Source organism: Myotis nattereri (genome assembly GCF_964212035.1).
Source record: "Myotis nattereri genome assembly, chromosome: 1".
Lineage (NCBI taxonomy): Eukaryota > Metazoa > Chordata > Mammalia > Chiroptera > Vespertilionidae > Myotis > Myotis nattereri.
Window position 1 is genome coordinate 143725558 of NC_138075.1, and position 15584 is coordinate 143741141.

Genomic DNA, 15584 nt, shown 5'->3' on the forward strand with positions numbered 1-15584 from the left:
ATTATTAATAACGAATACAACACTCACTAATGACTGATTACTATAATCATGTTGCATTCATTTCCCTTACCCGCCTTTCACACAGGCGCACCATTTCTCTCCACTAATACTAGCAGAGACTATTTTAGCAGCCGATTGCCACGTCATTAGTATTGGACTGACTTGTTTGGTGTGCGCAACAGGAAATATTTTGCTACTGGAGAACAAGAAAAATAGGTTTATTTGCATTATGCTTATTAATTTGTATGATTATTCAGTGTCTGGTAAGTTAATGTTCAAGAAAAAATATTTTTTATTAAAATGTTCTATATTTTATGTTAATGATTACTCATTTATTTCAGCCCTTTATATTCAGCATGTCTCTATCGAAATAAATGTACATTTCTATGAAAATTGAAGCTTTTGTGTGTTTTTTTTGTTTTGTTTTTATATATATATTTTATTGAGTTTTTACAGAGAGGAAGGGAGAGAGATAGAGAGTTAGAAACATCGATGAGAGAGAAACATTGATCAGCTGCCTCCTGCACATCTCCCACTGGGGATGTGCCCGCAACCCAGGTACATGCCCTTGACCGGCATCGAACCTGGGACCTTTCAGTCCGCAGGCCGAAGCTCTATCCACTGAGCCAAACCGGTTTCGGCAGCTTTTGTGTTTTTGTGGTCCACATAAGCTTAAGCCTTGTTTATTTGGCCCAGGTTAGCCTTTGAGTTTGACATGCTTGCCTTAGTTCTTTGTCATAGTTTTTGACTTACAAGACTGTCCAGTTTATAATTATTCTTGATATTTCTCTGCCTATATCATATAAATTGTTTATCAGTAAAACATTTTTATTAAAATGGTGCTGCAGAACTGTTAGGCGATAGTATAAAGGTTTATGTTTGGGTTGGATTTTTTTTTCCTCAAGAGAAAGCTAAACAATTTCAAGTATAATGAATATTATGTTAATAAAGATTGAGATTAAAAACTGTTATTATTATCAATAAATGACAAGTGCTGGCGAGGATGTGGAGGAAAATGAACCTTCATGTGCTGCTGGTAGGAATGCAGACTGGTGCAGACACTGTGGAAAACAGTATGAAGTTGCCTCAAAAAGGTAAAAATGGAACTCCCATTTGACCCAGTAATCCCACTTCTAAGAATATATCCCAAGAAACCAGAAACACCAGTCAGAAAGGATATATGCACCCATATGTTCATAGCAGCACCATTTACCATAGCTAAGATTTGGAAATAGCCTAAGTGCCCATCAGCAGATGAATGGATTGGAAAACTGTGGTACATCTACACAATGGAATACTATGCTGCTGTTAAAAAGAAGGAATTCTTACCATTTGCAACAGCATGGATGGACCTGGAGAGCATTATGCTAAGTGAAATAAGCCAGTCAGAGAAAGATAAATATCACATGATCTCACTCATTTGTGAAATATAATGATCAAAATAAACTGATGAACAAAAGATTCAGAGACAAGGTAGCACTGAACAGACCATCCAACCTTATAGAGAAGGCAGGGATGAGGGGGTTAGAGATCAACCAAAGGACTTGTTATGCATGCATATTAGCATAACCAATGGACACAGACACTGGGGCGGTGGGGGCCTGTCCTTGGGGGTGGGAGTTGCCTGGGGGGGGGAGTGTCAATCAGGGAAAAAGGAGACATATGTAATACTTTAAACAAATAAAAAAAAAACCTGTCATCGTTTAATGCTTCAATTGCTAAAGAATAAATAAATCTGACCAAATGGATGGATGGATATATTTAAAATTTATTATGGAAGAAAATGAATATGATCTTTTAAGATAAAACTAAAGTCTAAAGATTACCAAAAAAAAAGACCACAGATCTTTGTCAACATATAAGTGAGAAAATTATTATAAACATGTACTTAATGTGCTCATTTGAAACAATCCCTTTCAGAGAATAGAAGCAGAGGGAATACTTCCTAACTTATTCTATGAGGTCATTACCTTAATACCAAAACTAGACAAAGACCATATAAGAAAACAGAACTGTAGATTAATATCTCTCATGAACATAGATGTAAAAATCCTCAACAAAATAAGCATGATTTATGTCAGGTATTCAAAGCTGGTTCAACATTCAAAAATCAGTTAATTGATTGATCACATTAATAGGCTAAAGAAAAAAATCGTTATATCAATAGATGCAGAAAAAGCATTTGACAAAATTTAACACTGTGATCAAAACTCTCAGCAAAGTAGGAATAGAGGGGAACTTACGCAGCTTGATAAGGAACAGCTATAAAAAAACTTGCAGTTGCCATCACACTTAATAAGAAACTCAAAAGTTTTTCCACTAAGATTAGGATCAAGACAAGGCTGACCCCTCCCACTATTACTTTTCAGCATATTACTGGAACTCCAAGCTAATGCAATAGAGGAAATATGAGATTGGGAAGACAGAAATAAAATTGTCTTTATTCCCAGATGGCATGATCTATGTAGAAAATCTAAAGTAATCAACAAAAATACTCCAGCAACTAATAAGCAGTTATAGCAAGTTGCAGGGTATAAGGTTAATATATAAAAATCAATTACTTTTCTATGTACCAGCAATGAACAAATAGAATTTGAAATTGAAAACACATTACAATTTACATTAGTATCTCCCAAAATGAGATACGTAGGCATATATCCAAAAAAAAAAAAATAAAGGATAAACTCTATATGAGGGAAATGAAAAACTCTAATGAAAGATATCAAAAAAGAACTAAAGTGGAGTGACAGTCCATGTTCATGGATAGGTGGACTTAGCTTTGTCTCAAGATGTTAGTTCTTCACAACTTCATTTATAGATCCAAACAATTTCAGTCAAAATCCCAGAAAGTTATTTTGTGATGTCAATAAATGAATTCTGAATTTTAAGTGTAGAAGCAGAAAACACAAATATTCAAATACAGTATTGAAAGAGAAGAAGGTGGAGGGCTGGCACAACCTGATTTCAAGTCTTACTATAAAGCTACAACAGTCAATACAGTATGACATTAGTAAAAGGATAGGCAAATCAATGGGAGAGAATAGAGAACCCGGAAGCAGACCCACATAATTTGGTTGACTGAACTTTGTTTGACTAAGGCAGACTAGGAACAAAGACAATCATTTCAACAACTGGTGCTGAAACAATTGGTCATCCACATGCAGTAATATTGAAAATATACAAAGAACTCTTCAAACTCTTAAAACAATAAGATAAATGAATAACCTGATTTTAAACATGAGCAAAAGACTTGAACAGACATCCCACCAAAGGAAATGTACAGATGACAACCAGGCCTATCAAAAGATGCTCAACATCATATGTCATTTGGAAACTGCAAATTAGAACAACAATAAGATTCCATTACACAACAATTAGAATGGTCAAAATCCAAACACTGGGAACACCAAATGATAGTGAGGATTTGGAACAACAAACTCTTCATTGCTTTTCGGGATGGGAAAGTCATACAGCCTCTTTGGAAGAAAGTTTGGCATTTTCTTACAAAATTAAACTTACTCTAACTATGCAATCTAGCCATTATGCTCCTTAGTAGTTACACAAGGGAACTGAAAAGTGATGTCTAGACAAAAACCTGCACATGGATGTGTATGGCAGCTTTCTTTAAAATTGATAAAACTTGGTAACAATCAAGATGCCCTTCAGTTGGTGAATGAGTAAATAAACTGGTATTCAGATAATGGACTATTATTCAGCATTAAAACAAAATAAGCTCCCAAGCCATGAAAATACATGGAGGAACCTTACATGCATATTGCTAAGTGAAATAAGCCATTCTTTAAAAGCCACATACAGCTTGATTCCAATTGCATGACATTCTGGAAAAGGTGAAACTACAGAGACAGCAAAAAGGTTAATGGTTTCCAGGAATTTAAGGGTAGGAAGGGGTGAATAGGAGTACAGGATATTTAGGGCAGTGAAACTCTTTGATAATATACATGCCATTTTACATCTGTCAGAACTCATGTATAGCACCTAAAGCGACCCCTAATGTAGACTTTGGGAGATAATGATGTGTCAGGGTAGGTTCATCAGCTGTAACAAATGCACCACTGTGATCAGGAATGTTGATAGTAGGGGAGGCTGTGCATGTGTGTGGACGGAAGTATATGACTACTCTCTATACTTTGCTAAATTGTACGGTGAACCTAAATTTGTTCTCAAAAACAAAGTTTATTAATTTAAAAAAGTAAAACAACCTGAAAAACCTTAAACTTATTAAAAGAAAATAAGGCTATAAAAGTATGTCTTCTCTTTCTTATGGGTAGCTATAATGTTTCAATTCAAGTTCTCTTTTTACTCTCAGTTTTCCAATCTGAGGTTAAGGAAAATAACCTAATCTCCTTAATTGGTCCATAACTTTATTTGCAATGAACTATCATTCATAGAAAGGCAAGTGGAGGAGGGGATAGGGTATACTCGGAAGAGAGTCAGTGTTAACGAGCACAATTCAGTTGGCTTTATTCAGTGCCTATGGTACTTCAAAGGCTGTAAACCTTTCATCTACCCACAGACACCATGCCTTTTCCCAGAGTGTTGAAGATGAAAGTCTTGTTTGGTTTTATGTGAGGATTTCCCCCTTCATTACTGCTCAAAAAATGGGGACTATATATTCTCTTTATTTAATAAATGACTGCTTTCAGTAGGAACTTATTTTTAACTAGTCATTGCACTTTGATGATTTACATCACCTCTGATATGCTCTCTGATAAAGCAGACGTCATTTGTGGCTCGAGATGACCTGGAGACACTGACCTGGCAGGTACTTGGAGGGGAGATTGGCATCGCACGAGAAGGCTGCCTACAGTGAGGTTCTCTAAAGCAGCTGCATTCCTAGCGGGACCTGATGAAGTTTATCTCACTATTAGGTTCTTTCATTTACTCTTTTTTTTTTTTCTCAGAAGGAAAGAGGTTGTTCTGGCATGCAAAGTACCTGGCTTTTCACGGCTACTGAGCTGAAATAACGTGCATCTATTGATGGTTGATCGTTTGTTTCTGTTCTCTGCTTTTTCTGGTTCAGTGTTGGAGGTTAGAGCAGGTATTCCTTTCTGGTCAGCTGACAATTGATCTTTCTTAGAAATGACACTTTTACATTCTCAAATATAAGGAGTTAGATGTTCCAGTTTCATTTAGCTTCTTACCTATTCCGAGTCCATGAAGGATCAAGATGTTTAACATTGATTTCCGAGGCCTGTGAACCCAAGTGAACCTGGCATAAAGGGCTTTTCCTAGACATCGTTTTCTAAAGGCAGAGCCAGTGGCTCCTTTATTCCCAAACTCCACATTGCTCATTGATGACTTTAAAATTGTGATTTTATTATTTCACTATCTTAAAAACACTGCCCACGTTTCAAAACCCCAGTCATTAGTGCATAGAGGAAAATACCAATTCTCACATGCCTGCTCTTTTCTGCTGTCATATTTGCATACGTATAAGATGTATGCACACATGTTCCATAATGATTGAGCTCTTTTGTATTAAAATATATTGTGTTTTACTAGGGAGCAAAGTTATCGTTATCTCAGAGCTTATTTTTTGCACTCTGAAATATGACACAAAGGAAATTTTCTGAAATACCAATATTCCTTATGTACCACTATCAGAAACTATATTTCGCATTCTGATTGGTATTGTCCTGTTATAATTCTTTATAACTCAAATTTTTATACCCTTGTTTGCCTTGATAAAAGTAAGCTTAAAAATAGAGTCACTGGTTCTATAAATTACTATTATTACTATTATAATGCTCTTTTATATTTTTGTTTAGAATATTTTGAAGACCTTTAAAATGCTTCTATTATCAACCCTCCTCTATATATTCTTTGGTCAAGTCTTTTGTTATTTTCTTTTTTGGAGTGTGTATGTTTCTGTCTGAGTGATTTGTAAACTCTCAATGTGGTTACAATTAATATGCTTATAGAGGCTTTCTTTTTCCTGGGAATTTCTTGATAATTTTTACTTTGTCATGTCATGAAAAATGTGTGTCAAAACACCGTTGCAATAATTGTTTTTTCTACTTGCTTGTACACCTCTATATTAGAGGAACTGGTGGTAGACAACCAACTCTTATTTTGGTTTCTACAACACAGAGGTTGCTAGGTAACTTTAATTCCTTTCAACAAGAGGACAACAACAACAAATTCCTGTCCGCTTTAGATCTGTATATTTCATCTAGAAGATCTAGTAAATAAAAAATGATTTAAAACATTTTTCAAAAATGTGCAGTTCTATATAGACAACCTCTAATGTGGCATCAAGCATTTTTTAATTATGCTGCCATTTCTTCATCCTTATGATATGCTTGTTCATAAGAAATCATTTTTAAGTAGCAATAGTTATAAGCATCTCCAGGAAATTTAATATATGAAAATCCAGTTTAAATGAAAATGATACTTTTATGAAAAATATGCCAACATTTTGCTATTAAAATATTTACATGGATTTCTCATTTATAAGTGTGATTGAATTTACAATTTTTTATACTAAATGTCTTCTTTATTTAGGGAAAAATATATTTCAGTTCTGCCATCCTGGTCATCACTTAAAGGTCTAATCTCATATTTATATTTTTAAATAGTTGTAAAATTGCCATAAAATATTCTATATAATTTTCACAGTTAATTTTGAAAAATTAAAAAAAACTTTCATTTTTAATTTTTCATTCCTTCCATCAAATTTCCCTATGATGTTACTTTCTAGCTATTGCCAACGTTAATAGTTACATTTTCTCCAATAACAAGTGGTAGATTTGCAAAGACTTTTAACATTTGCTTAATGCCTTTTTCTATCCCTTATAAGAATCATATGAACAGCCAGCACTGCTATGCAGCAGGTGTACATGAATGTGGCTGTGCTGAGGGTTACTGAAACATGGCCAAGGTAGCCGGAGAATTTTGCTGTCTAAGCCCCTGTGGCTCTCTCCTCATGACTCCCTGAACCTCCCCACAACTATAATAATCTCGGCTTGTAGGTGGCCTCGAGGACCCTCCTGCAGCACTATCACCCATGTTTTTTACATGCCCAGCTGTTAATATTTTGATTGTCATTCATGTGTATGGAAAGAGAATCAGTATTTGTCTTAACTTGATGTTTAATAAACTTTTTTTTTAATCCTCACTTGAGGACTTGGCTTCATTGATTTTTAGAGAAAGAGGAAGGGGAGGAGAGAGACAGAACATCAATGTGGTAGAGAAACATCAATCGATTGCCTCCCATACATGCCCTGACTGGGGATCGAACCCGTAACCTTTTGGTGTAAGGAATGACACGCCAACCAACTGAGCCACCCAGCCAGGGATAAACTGTTTTTAAGAATATCTTATGATACAAGTAGTTTGTCATTTTAATTTCTTGATTTTGCCAATTGCATAATTTATTTTAACAATCCAGATAATCAACACTGGAGTTTCTTTATGTGTTCTGAAATCTTTTGAATATAATACTCCATTTTAAGGAGCAAGATAAAATTAGAATCTTTGGGGAAATTTGTGGAGTTTTCCTCTCTCCTTTGCCTTTTTATTGGAAATAAGATTTGATGACTTTTCCTTGTTTAAATTTTTAGAGTACAAAATGTTTAGAGTACAGTATTATAACTGAAGTAATGTTGCTTTTTTAAAATAAATATTTTTATTGATTTTCGAGAGGGGGGAAGAGGGAGAGAGAGATAGAAACATCAATGATGAGAGAGAATCATTGATCAGCTGCCTCCTGCACGTCCCACACTGGGGATCAAGCCCTGGGCACAACCTGGGCATGTGCCTTGACCGGGAATTGAACCATGACCTCCTGGTTCAGAGGTTGACACTCAATTACTGAGCCACACCAGTTGGGCAGTAATTTTACTTTTTAAAAATCATCATAAATCAAATGCTGGAAGTTTTATATATAGTCTAAAATGTTCTGTTCTATAATGTTTGCCATCTCATCAAGCTTTAGAATTTTTCTCATTGATCCTTTGATGTTTATATTGATGTTATTAATGTAATGGCTTTATACCTTCACTGATGTAGCTCATGTGACTTTACAGCATCTTTGCATAAAGATAGTCTCTGGGCTAGTGAATAATTTAAAAATGTATCCTTTACTTCCCATCTCTCTTAAAGAAATGAGAAGACAGAATTCAAGAGTAGGGAAAATGAACTAATTTTTAAATATCTCAGTTAATGTTATAGGTTTGAAGCGTTTTTGTTTTTTTTAAAGCAGTTACAGTCTGCCAGGTTATCGACCCCTCAATCTATTACTGTTATAAATGGATGCAATTAGCAATTCAGTCTAAATGAACCATGGTAGTGACCTCATTACTCTGAAAAATCCCATTACATCACTGATAAAATCACTGTATCTAAAAGAGTAGAATATACATTATAAAAATTCTTTGGAATAAATAATGGGCATTGTGACTATCGTTGCAGTTACATACTACAATTTAAGGATAATTCATTATAAAGTTTTAATATTATTTAAGTGTATTTAAATAGGTGTAATTCTACCAATATAATTTTGCTCATGTTTCTATCTTATTCATTTGTGCAATACCTCCTCTTTTACATATGTATTTTTTTCATTTGCATTTAATGAGCTATCTAAGTCATAGAATGATAAAGCCCTAAGTCTGGTTTGGAACAGAGATACTATAATTCAACTCTTTATAGGCATCTGCAGTCTTTAGTTTCCTTAAGTGATTGGCTCAGGTCATGAAGTTATGGAGTATCAGTGTCAGAATTAGAACCTGAGATGGATTTACACTTTTCCTCTTTTGCCTGCCTCCTTCCTTAGTTTGCTTATGAAAGTTATGGGAGAAGTTTCTTCTGAGATTCAGCTAAAAGCTTAGCTCCCAGTAGAATTTGTGTCCTGCAGTCAGCCATATAAATACAATCACCAATACCTAATATTCCTTGTATTGGAGAAATAGGAAATGACAGACAAACCATTAAAATGAATACACACTTTTCCTTATCCCTTTCTTCCTTTATTACATCTAATTTCTAGAGGAGATCCCCAAAATACTTGGGTGTTGGGAATGGCAATTCTGTTTTAGAGGATTGTTTCCTGTTTTAGTTAATGAAAATTAAATCATACCCTGTATTGGCTTTTCAGGTTTAAGATACTGGGCACATCTCCATCTATAATAATAATACTCTAATTAGACCGTATGTCCTTCCGGACAACCTTCCGGATGAAACCGGGGCTGCGAGGGAAGCCCAGGTTCCAGGTGCCAGAGGGAAGCCAGTGCCGGCAGCTGGGGAAAGGAAGGCCTACTCTTGCACGAATTTTGTGCATTGGGCCTCTAGTTGGTTTATAATAGCCAGGTCTCTGACCAAAGAGGTCAAGTATTAGCAAGTGTAAGAGTGTCATAGAAATTTGTGTTCCAGATGCAAGAATTTATATATGCTTTTTCTGCTTGTTTTTTACTCCATGTTTTCATCTAATGTGGGTTTTCCATCTTGGTTTTTTAAAAAATATATGTTTTCTTTTCCCCCCCATCCCCTTTTTTTATTTGTTTCTGGAAGATAGAGAAGTTGATCTGATCATCTATAAACAATGCCAAGTGAATTCATACCTGTACCTCTCCATTTCTGTTTGGTTCTTAAATAATTTCTTTGTGCAATGGAAATACTATATGAAACAGCTTATAACTGCTGCCTAATATTTCAGCTTTGATTGACGATTTTAATTCTATAAAGCAGTGGTTCTCAACCTTCCTAATGCCGCAACCCTTTAATACAGTTCCTCATGTTGTAGTGACCCCCAACCATAAAATTATTTTTGTTGCTACTTCATCACTGTAATTTTGCTACTGTTATGAATCGTAATGTAAATATCTGATATGCAGGATGTATTTAGGCGACCCCTGTGAAAAGGGTCATTCAACCCCCCAAAGGGGTCGCAACCCACAGGTTGAGAACCGCTGCTATAAAGGCTGTTGGTTAGAAACAATCTTGTTTGGTGTATATCTGTTTTTATCTTAGTGCAGTGGTCAGCAAACTCATTAGTCAACAGAGCCAAATATGAACAGTACAGCGATTGAAATTTCTTTTGAGAGCCAAAATTTGTAAACTTAAACTATATAGGTAGGCACATTGTTATTAACTTAATTAGGGTACCCCTAAGGCTTAGGAAGAGCCACACTCAAGGGGCCAAAGAGCCGCATGTGGCTGGCGAGCCGCAGTTTGCTGACCACTGTCTTGGTGGAACTTGTTCTGCAAATGCTTACTGGTGACTCTGAGGAAAAATGTGTTAGCAAGTGTAGGGAGTAAATGTCCAAGAGGGCCTCCTATAGTTTCTTAGAGCTTTGACTACGGGAGGGATTGTTTTCAGAAAGCACTAATAGAACAGCCATTGCTGCCAAGTAACGGACATTCTGAAATAGCACTTCCTATTGGGCACCATACAGGTGGGACCATTTATTTACAGAAAGAGAGTGTGGGTCTGTATGTGTGTGGGTGTGTATAAGAGAGAGTGAGGAGAGAGGGAGAAAGGGGAAGAAAACCATTTTGTGGGCGTATTCCGCTGAGGTCAGTAACCTGCTATTCAGTGAACTCCAGTCTGACCCCACTTGGACCTGGAGGAGGGTCACATTGAACTGGGAAGCAGCCAAGGCAGCATTACAACAGAAAGAAACATCTATTACTTAGAAGTTCTGAAGAGACTGGGGAGCCCTGGCTGGTGCTGCACAGTGGTTAGAGCGTCAGCCTGCGCATCAAAGGGTCTTGGGTTCGATTCCCAGTCGAGGACATGTACCTGGGTTGTGTGTGGGAGGAAACCAATCTACATCTCTCCCTCACATCGATGTTTCTCTCTCCCTCCCTCCCTCCCTGCCTCCCACTCTCTCTTCCTTCCACTTTCTCTAAAAATCAATGGAAAAAATATCCTCTATCCTCGGGTGAGGACTAACAACAGCAAAAGACAGGAAAGGAAGGACTTGATCCCACAGGATAACAGTCCCCTGTTTGTCAGGAAGTTAATGACTTCTGATCATGGATGGATCCAGCTGTTGAAAGGACAATGTATTGAAAGCCCAAAGAAAGATTTCTACACGTGGTGCATAGCTCACATTGATACACACATGCTCACAGGTGGAGCAGCTGGTTTGTAGAGAAAAGTTGTGTTTGCTTTTTGAGAGAAAGTATCCATTTCCAGGGTTTGAAATGTAGGATAACTACCTTTAGCCAAAATGAGATGTTTTCTTCATTGACTCTCAGCGGGTGGCGGCTGTGAGGCATGGTGTGGAGCACAGGCACCAGGGCCTGCCACCTGCAGAGTGTGTGCTGAGGGCCATGACTGATAGAATTTTGAGGATTAAGTGACTAAGACATTCAATAAATCTTAGCTGTTTTTGTTATTGTTCGCCTACATTCTGAAAAATGTTGTAGAAAGTACCTATTACCCTTTTAAAACACAGTGAACAATCGATGAAGATAAAATATACCAGAATAGGTTTCAATGTAGGGGAAACAAAGAAAAATCGGTCTTGGAACCACATACCCTTAGTAAGAGTGCAACTTTGACAATGAGGTTTATTTTGTTTAATTAAAAATGCAGACGTGTGTGGGAGTAAGAACATTTAAATGAACTCATAGGCTTCCATTCTTAGATGTCTCTCAACCTCTCTCGTTCTCTCTCGGGCTCTTGTCTGAACCTGTCTTAGCAACAGTTACCCTCATATTTATTCTGCTTTGCATTCTCAGTGTGTTTGTTTGTTTCTTCTATAATCTCAGTATATTGGGTCCGAGGGAAAACTCAGTGTATAAGCTGACTGCCAGTATTTTGCATCTTTTTTGAGATTATTGACCATAGCCTCATAAATAGTATCACTAAACTTCTCTTTCAAAACAGGTGCCCAAACACACAAGTCATCACTGTATTAATTTCTGAATGTTATCGTATTGGAGCCATTCCACACTTGAACAAAGCCAGATTGTTGACCACTGAGGAACTGTGTTCTCACAAGAGGCCTGTGATCTCTTACAGGTGTACATTCTATTTGTTGAGATGGCCTCTGATTATAAGGGGGTTGTTGGAGGCATAGAAAACTGGAACGTCCCTCCTTGAGAGTTTGCCAGTTTGGTTCCCAGCCAACCCAATAACTGCTTGTAGTGACACTCATTCCTCTAGGACTTCCGATCCGATGCCAGCCCTGAGGACAGTGCCAATCAGCCTACTCACACTGTCCTGACCCAAGGGCACCCCTGTCCTGAATGCCCCAAAGTATCGGTAAAAATCGAATACCAATTCAAGGGACTTATAGCTAAAGTTCCAATAAAACTCTGAGCGTAAAGCATGCTATTGTTACTATTTAAATTTTGTTTTACCATTTTAAACAAAAAAAACCAGGAAGGCAAATGTGTAGTTTTGTTACTCTGCCTTCCTCAATGTTTGGTCCATAAGTTGCTAAACCCAGCCTTAGGATCTCAGCATATACAAGGACCCTTTTCTAGTGTTACCAAGGCTTCTTTGATCCTTCCAAAAAGCAAGACATATTTCCTTGTCTCCAACCCTGACCTTCTGAGCTTCACCTGCCTGATAACTACTTATTTGGATTATATAGCTTCCTCAAATATAGCATGTCAACATGTATTTTGTCATTTCAGATTCCTATCTAGAATTATCTGTTTCTCTGATTAATGCCACCATTCTTTCAAGCTACCAACTCAAAGCTTTATTACTATAATTGAGTCTGTTTTTTCTTCCTACATCTAGAATGTTACTAAAGTCCACTTCTCAACCAGTAATATTTTCCTGCTTGATCATTTTGTTTCATTTCCTCTGGAACCCTCTTGTTCTCTTGCCATTTTACATTTGAACTACTGCAATATGCCAGTAAGTATCATGCTTGTAGTAACTTATAACACCATAATCTTCTGTTACTTCGCTCCCACTATAATAAAGACAATAACAAGTGTTGGTGAGGATGTGGGAAAATTGGAACATTCATACTTGGCTGATGGAATGTAAAATAATACAGCCACTTTTCAAAAACAGTTTGACAGTTCCTCAAAAGGTTAAACATGGAGTTACCATATGACCCAGCAATTCCACTCCTCGAAATTCCACTCCCAAGAGAATTGAAAACATATGTTCACACAAAAACTTATAATAAATAATGAATTCTCATGTTCAAAACAGCATTATTCGCTGTGACTGGTTTGGCTCAGTGGATAGAGCATCAGCCTGCGGACTGAGGGGTCCCAGGTTCGATTCCGGTCAAGGGCATGTACCTTGGTTGCGGGCACATCCCCAGTAGGAGGTTTGCAGGAGGCAGCTGATTGATGTTTCTTTCTCATCAATGTTTCTAGCTCTCTATCCCTCTCCCTTCCTCTCTGTAAAAAATTAATAAAATATATATTTTTAAAAACAGCATTATTCACAATAACTTAAAGGTGGAAGTAACCTAAGTGTCTATCGACAAATGAGTGTTTTAAAAAAATGTAATCTATACCTATAATGGAGTACTATTCAGCCTTTAAAAAGGAAAGAGCTGCCCAGACAGTGTAGCTCAGTGGTTGAGCAGTGACCTATGAACCAAGAGGTCATGGTTCTATTCCTGGCCAGGGCACATGCAGGAAGAGGCCGATCAGTGATCCTCTCATCATCATTGATGTTTCTATTTCTCTCTCCCTCTCCTCCCCTCTCTGAAATCAATAAAAAAATATTTTTTAAAAAGGAAGGAGCTCTTTCCATAAGCAGCCAGAGGTAACTTCTGAAAATGGTTTGCTATTTACTTGACCCAGAAAATCCCACAGAGTCATACAAGTCAAAAGGTTAAAATCTTCATGAACACTTGTGAAACGGCCCAGGCCGTCAAGGGTATGCATATCCGAACAGCCACCAAGTTTCCGAAGGATGTCAGTTTACAGAAGTGAGGTACGCCATCCCGTCGACCAAACAGTGGGGTGGACATTAGGGGCACCGTCGGTGGCCCAAAAAGTGCTCAATTTTTGCTGCACATGCTTAAAAATGCAGAGAGTCATGCTGGACTTAAGGGTTTAGATGTAGACTTTCTGGCCATTGAGCACATCCATGTGAACAAAACGCCTAAGATGTAGCTCAGAGTTTACAGAGCTCACAGGTGGTTTAACCCACACATGAGCTCTCCCTGCCACACTGAGGATCCTTCCTGAAAAAGAGCAGATTGTTCCTATGCCAGAATAGAAGATTACACAGACAAAAACGATATGCTAGACGAAACTGAAGAAACAAAAATGTATGGCCCAGGAGTAATTTAGCATAAAATAAATGGTAAGAAGAAAAAAAAAAGGAAGGAAATTATGACACCTGCTACAACATGAATATTGAAGACATTATGCTAAATAAAATAACCCGTCACATAACGGACAAATATTGTAAGATTCTGCTTATATGATGTGTACATAGTAGAATCATGTTTGTCAGGGGCTTGGGAAAGGGGAAAATGGAAAGTTAGTGTTCAATGGGTACAGAGTTTCAGTTTGAGAAGATGAAAAAGTTCTAGAGATGGATGGTGAATATACTTAATACCATATAACTGTACACTTAAAATGTGGTTAAGATGGTAAATTTTATATTACATACATTTTACCACAATAAAAAATACTTGTAAATGTTCAAAGCAGCATTATTTATAATAGCCAAAAAGTGGAAATAAACATTCATCATGAATAAAGTGTGATATATCTGTACAGTGGAATGTTACCCATAAAAAGAAGTGCAGTAGTAATACACACTAAAATGTAGATGAACCTTGCAAACATTATGCTAAGTACAAGAAACCAAATACAAAGAGCTAACTTTCACATGATTGCATTTATTAGAAATATCCAAAATAGGTAAAGCCATAGAGACCAAAATTCAATTAGCTGGAGGAGGATAGAATGGTTCCTAATGGGTACTGATTTATTTGGGGAAATGATGGAATTGTTTTGGAATTAGTGGCAATAATGGCACAACTCTTTGAATATACTAAAAATACTGCATTGTATATTCTAAAAGGATGCATTTATGGTATGTGAACTAGATCTCAATTTTTAAAAACCTACATGATGCCATATTTGTTAGGAAACAGCATGCCCCAGTCTCTGCGCACCGTTTCCAGCTCCGTGTGAGAAAATCAAGCGACCTCTCTTCTTACTCTGTACGATAGGGGCGATTACTGCTTCACCGGCTGTTTGCGTTAAGTGAGGTAGCATATGTAAGGCATCCAGCACTGGCTGGCACGTACTAAGAACCCAGTAAATTTATTAAGACCTATTGGGACATCAGCCTTCAACAGCTTCTAATACTGTTCCAGATAGTATTTTCAGATATTTGGGAAAATGGCCCAACTCCTTTAACCATTTTAACAATACTCTTCATGTTCTGGCTCAAATCTGCCTCTTCGAATTCTTAGGATGTTCCTTTAAAGAATGGGCTTTTTATTCTCTTTCATTTCGCTGTACAGATTCTCACAGCTCTGAATGCCTGAAAGGTGTTTTCTTCCTGTTCCTCTTTGTCTTTCTCTGAATCCCACCTGCTCTCAGAACTCAAGAAGACTTTCTGAAACCATGCATTCCACTTTCTCCTTTACTTCATGGATGGTAATCTCCGC

General features: G+C 37.1%; 1 protein-coding gene across 1 annotated transcript in view; it reads left to right on the forward strand.

Moving 5' to 3' along the window:
• The window catches only part of TET2 (tet methylcytosine dioxygenase 2), a gene marked incomplete at its 3' end in the record, with an annotated part of 116017 nt that overhangs the window by 21209 nt on the left and 79224 nt on the right, over positions 1-15584 (forward strand). The gene's annotated exons all lie outside the window — the stretch shown is intronic.